The 5,074-nt window shown below is 51.2% G+C and overlaps 1 long non-coding RNA gene across 1 annotated transcript; it reads left to right on the top strand.

Annotated features, from left to right (window-relative positions):
- Positions 1–2,438: 2,438 nt before the first annotated feature.
- Positions 2,439–3,107, top strand: LOC113259787 (uncharacterized). The gene is made up of 3 exons (XR_006410198.2): positions 2,439–2,477; positions 2,723–2,776; positions 3,024–3,107. It is a non-coding gene; the product is annotated as an uncharacterized LOC113259787 (long non-coding RNA).
- The last annotated feature ends 1,967 nt before the right edge of the window (positions 3,108–5,074 follow it).

Genomic DNA, 5,074 nt, shown 5'->3' with positions numbered 1-5,074 from the left:
TCACCTGCAGTCGGGACAGAGGGCACAGAGAGCCCGCGAGCCCCGCCGTGTGGAGGCCCTGGCGGCCGGTGCAGGAGTGCTGGCTCTGCTGCAGGTCAGCCGTGTGGCTTTGGGCAAGGCCGGAGCCGCCGGAAGTCGGGTCTGCTCGGCCCCCACATGCTGGCCTCTGGAGTCCCTGCTAACTCAGCCCGGCCCTGGCAGGTGCTCACCAGGCAGCGACTAGTATTAGGACCAGGACCGTTTCCTCCACTCCCCTTCCCCTGTCTCTGCTGCCACCGCCAAGCCAGGTCCAGAGACGCAGAGCCCCATCCTCCAGCCCAGGTGTGGAGTGTGAGAATGAATGAAAGGAACCCTCATTTAGAATGGAGTCGGGAGCCCGCAGGTGAAACTCTCCCGCCCCACCGCTCTGTCAATTGCAGACCGGAACTTGCAGGTGGAGGTTACCTTACCGTCCCAGCAAGAGGGGGAGGTTTCTTCCTCCCCAGCAACAGCCCAGCCAATGAGAGACAGCCACAGCTCAGCCAATGAAAAGCTGCTATACTCAGATCTCCCAGTTTACTCCAATGGACTTTTTCTTTATAACAGCCTTCCCGACAGCCCCTTTTACCTCCATAAAAGGGCGCGACTCTGCAGTGTTGTCCGTGGTTTTGCTGTAGCGTCGTTTTCCCGTATTGCAGATCTTTGCTGTTCCTAAGTTAACCTGTTTTTGCTGGCGAAATAACTGGCAGTTTTATTCGAGAGGAGGAAACCCCGAACCGTTTCCCCAGTGAGACGGATGTGCATGATCGTGGTGTCGGGAGAGCGACTGTAGGACCCGAGTGGAGCTCGCTGGATGCTTCTGCCAGGTACTTTCTCTGTTTGTTGCCTCCTGGTTCTGTACAGGTGGGAGAGGGGTCAGCTGTCAGTTATTTTGAGGAGTAGTGGAACAGAGCCTGTGTTTATTCCTGTGGGGCTGGGTGAGGAAGGAGCCTGGAGCACCACTCTATGCCAGCCGGTACCAGGGCCCTGGGGCCTGGCTGGGAGGACAGATGCTGTGCAGCCTTGGGCAAACCACTGCCCTCGCTGAGCCTCAGACAAAGGAGAGAAAGTGTCTAACGGACTGTGCTGACCACAGGCCGTAATCAGCAGTGGCAGTTATTCCCGAGCGGAAGCTTGGCCCGGATAGCCCAGGGAAGGGAGAGCCCACCTGGGGAGTGAACAGTTACCACTGGTGTAAGAGGCAGGTCTGGGTAGCCTACAGGTGGCAGGACGGGCTAGGTTTGCCTGGGGAGAGGCTGGTCCTGGGTCCTGGGGAGAGGCTTCAGGGAAGAGGTGAAGAATTATAAGTACTCTCCCCTTATTAATCCTCCTGCCCCCACCCCCCTGAATTTCTTTCTAGAGAGCTGCAGGAGGGTACTGAGTTGGGGACTTGTGTCTAAAACTAGTTTCACCCCAGACTATGCCTCCAAAGCCATGAATTACTGAAATTTGCAGAAATAGCACTGGGCTGTTTTGAAGGTATCCTATGAAATGAGAAAGGTGCCTGGTTTGACTATCACCTTGAACATGGGAAGACCTGGGACTTTGACCCATTCAGCCACACCTCTTTTGGAGACAGCTGCTACTCTGTTCTGGGTGTTGTGGACAAGGCCCTGAAATATCTGGAGGTGACGGGGGCAGCAGGGCTGGTATATTGGGGTAGCACCACCTGCCGTCTCCCTGAGTCTGAGCTAGGGACCTCTGGCAACTGGCAGCCACCCCCTCCTGTTCCAACCCTGGGCCTGAGCCTGCAGGTCCTGCTGCAGCCACCAGGGGGAAGCTGTGAGCCAAGAAGAGAAAGCCCAGGAAGGGGGACATCTGGCTTGAGGAGGGCCCAGCCTCTTGGCTCCTCATCCAGCCCCCGTCCACAGTCCTAGAAATGTCTGGAACCTTCTAGGACAGCCAGATCTTGACCTACCAGTACGGGATCCCGACTTCTCTCCAGAACACAGGCCAGCAATGGGACTTCCCCAATGCTTGGGCCCCCCTGCAGGACTTGGTCATCAGAGGTAAGGAGTAGGGAGGCAGGGATGGGGCATATCCCAGGGCCTTCCCCCCTTGCATCTGAAGGGCCAGCCTCCTGGGGCTGGGGAGGTGTGAACAAAGCACGTGGGGTCTTTCTCTGGCTCTTCTGTTCTCTTGGCTTCCCACTCGGCAGACCTTTGATAGAGAGAACCAGCCCTCCTTTCTCCCTCCAAACCTGGACCCTGGGGAAGGAGCACATTGGCTTTTCATGTGGCTCACGATGGAGGTCTTAGGGCCCGGGACTCTCTCCCTCCTTGAGGAGAGTGAGGCTCAGGCCTCTGCTCCCCCTGGGACGGGGACTCAGGAGATTCAGGGTCCTACCTGGGGTGGGGTCTAGGTCTGGCCAAGTCTCCTTCACCTCAGGCCCAGGAAGTGGCTTTCCAGCTGGCTCAGAATTTGAGGTCTACTCCCAAAAGTCAGCCATGTTTGAGAAGGTGAGCTGCTTCTGAGCCCCGAGCCTCCTGGTGAGCTGGGCGGGTGGGGATGGGGGTTGCCAGGCTTTGCCAAGCCCAGGGACAGTGGTGACGCCCAGTGGCCATTGTTGGGCACTGCAGGGGTCAGAGCTGCAGGCCAGAGCAGCTTCTCCCAAAGGGGCTCCCATTTCTTGCTCCCCCTGGAGAGCTGAGGTGGGGAGCCTTGGGGTAGTGCCCACCCTTAGAGCCTGTTCTTTTGTTTCCAGTATGACATCAGCAATGGTGGTCAGCCAGGTGGTGGAGGGGAGTATGAAGTTCAGGTGAGTGAGCCCACATCCTACTGGGAGCTGCAGGGTTCTGTTGTCCCCACAACTGGTTATGACCTCCCCTCTCTGGGCCTCTATCTCCTCCCATGTATGTGGGTCCACAGGGAGGAGGCTGACTGGAGCTCCTTTGTACCGCTGGGGCTAGGCAGTTCTAGAGTCTCTGTGTGGGGATCCCACAGCCCCTAAAAGGATGTGGGGCCTTCCCCAGAGATCTTGCCTCACTGGTCCTGTCCCTCTCTAGGAGGGCTTTGGCTGGACCAATGGAGTGGTCCTGATGCTCCTGGTGACTGGCTGAGCTCGGGGACCCAGACAGCTTTCCTGGAGCCCCACTGCCTCGCAGCTGCCCTTCTCCCCAGCCTCCTGCCACAGTGATGGGCCTCCCTGCCCCATCTGCCTCATTAAACTTCTGCGTGAGTCCCTGCCTTCTCCTGCCTCTTCATCCTCCATGCCCCAGCCAGTCCTTGGGGTGGGGTCAGGGTAAGGACCCAGAAGTCATGGGTTGGGCCCTTGTCCCTCCTGGAACATCAGTAAGGAGGAAATCCTCTTTTGTGAGGACACAGTCCCATACCCCATGCAACCTGGCCTCCCAAACATGTACTCCAAATGCTTTATTGTTCTATTCAATGGCATACAAATACTGAAAATCACCCAGCCCTGGTTTCTCAGATACAGTGGGCCCAAAGTGCTGTGAAGGAAGGCAGGGAGGTGGGTTCAAACACTGCCTCCCTGAACTATCCTTTCAAAAGAGTCCAAATTTGAATGTATTAGTCTAGATCAGTTTATGCCCCTGGGCACTTTTGAAAACAGTACAGGAATACTGACACTTATTTTGTAAGCTTTGTGTGCTCAGAGAGGAAGGGAGCCCTGCCAAGACCACTGGCATCCCAGGGTGAGAGTGTAAAAGTTGACAGAATTGAGGGATTAGGAGTTCTATGTTAATAGTTGAAGCCGTCAGTGCCACTTTAATGGGTAGAACATCTAGAGAGAGGATCATAAAGGAAATTGAAGAGCAGCACTGTAAAACATAGACCTAGTGTAGACAGAACTCCGTACCCAACAACAGTAGGATACACATTCTTTTCAAGTGTACATGGAACATTCTCTAGGATAGATCATATGTTAGGCCACAAAACAAGCCCCAGTAAATTTTAGAAGATGGACATTATAGCTAGTATCTTCTCCGACCATAATGGAATGAAGCTGGTAGTGAGTAACAGAAGGAAAACTGGAAAATGTGGAAATTGACGCACTTTTAAACAACCAAAAAGTCAAAGAAGAAATCACAAAGGTCAAGATCTGGCTGTCCTAGAAGGTTCCAGACATTTCTAGACTTAGAAATTAGAAAAGACTTAGAGATGAACGAAACAAGGAGACAACATACCAAAATTTATGGGATGCCGCAAAGGCAGTTCTCCGAGGGAAATTTACGGGAGCAAGTGTCTACATTACAAAAGATCTTAAATCAATAACCTGTCTTATACCTTGAGGAATTAGAAGCAAGCTAAACCCAAAGCTATCAAGAGTAAATAAAGATTGAATGTAAGGAAATAATACAGAGAATAGAAAATCAAGAGAGAAAATCAAACCTGAAGTTGTTTCTTTGAAAAAAAAAAAAAAAGAATCAAGAAAATAGATCTTTTTTAAGTTGTGTGGTTTGTTTTTTTTTGTTTTTTTTGTTTTTTTTTTTAGATTTTATTTACTTATCTGACCGAAAGAGAGCACAAGCAGAGAGAGAGGGAGAAGCAGACTCCGCACTGAGCAGGGAGCCGGATGCGGGGCTCAATACCAGGACCCTGACATCATGACCTGAGTGGAAGGCAGATGCTAAACCAACTGAGCCACCAGGCGCCCCAAGAAAATAGATCTTTAACTATGGAAAAAAGTGACAAAGACAAAAAGAAGATACAAATAACTAAAATCAGAAATGAAAATGGAGACACCACTATGGATCTTACAAAAATGGAGAAAACTGTGAACATTGTCTGCCAACAATTGGATAACCACTACAAAATGGACAAATTCCTAGAAACACACAAATTATCCAAACCGATGCAAGAAGAAATAGAAAATCTCCACAGATTTATAAAAGTAAAGAGATTATAATAAAACCCTGACAATGAACACTCCACGTGATGGTTAATTTTATGTATCAGCTTGTCTAAGCCAAGGTACCACAGTATTGAGTTAAAAATTATTCTAGATGTTTCTAGAAAGGTATTTTTAGATGAGATTAACCTTTAAATCAGGAGGCTTGAGTAAATTAGCCTTGTCAACCTTAATAAAATAGCCAAT

This window comes from Ursus arctos, unplaced genomic scaffold (assembly GCF_023065955.2).
Source record: "Ursus arctos isolate Adak ecotype North America unplaced genomic scaffold, UrsArc2.0 scaffold_22, whole genome shotgun sequence".
Taxonomy (NCBI): Eukaryota; Metazoa; Chordata; class Mammalia; order Carnivora; family Ursidae; genus Ursus; species Ursus arctos.
The sequence above is the reverse complement of the archived record's forward strand: the minus strand, read 5'-3'. Positions and strand labels throughout refer to the sequence as shown.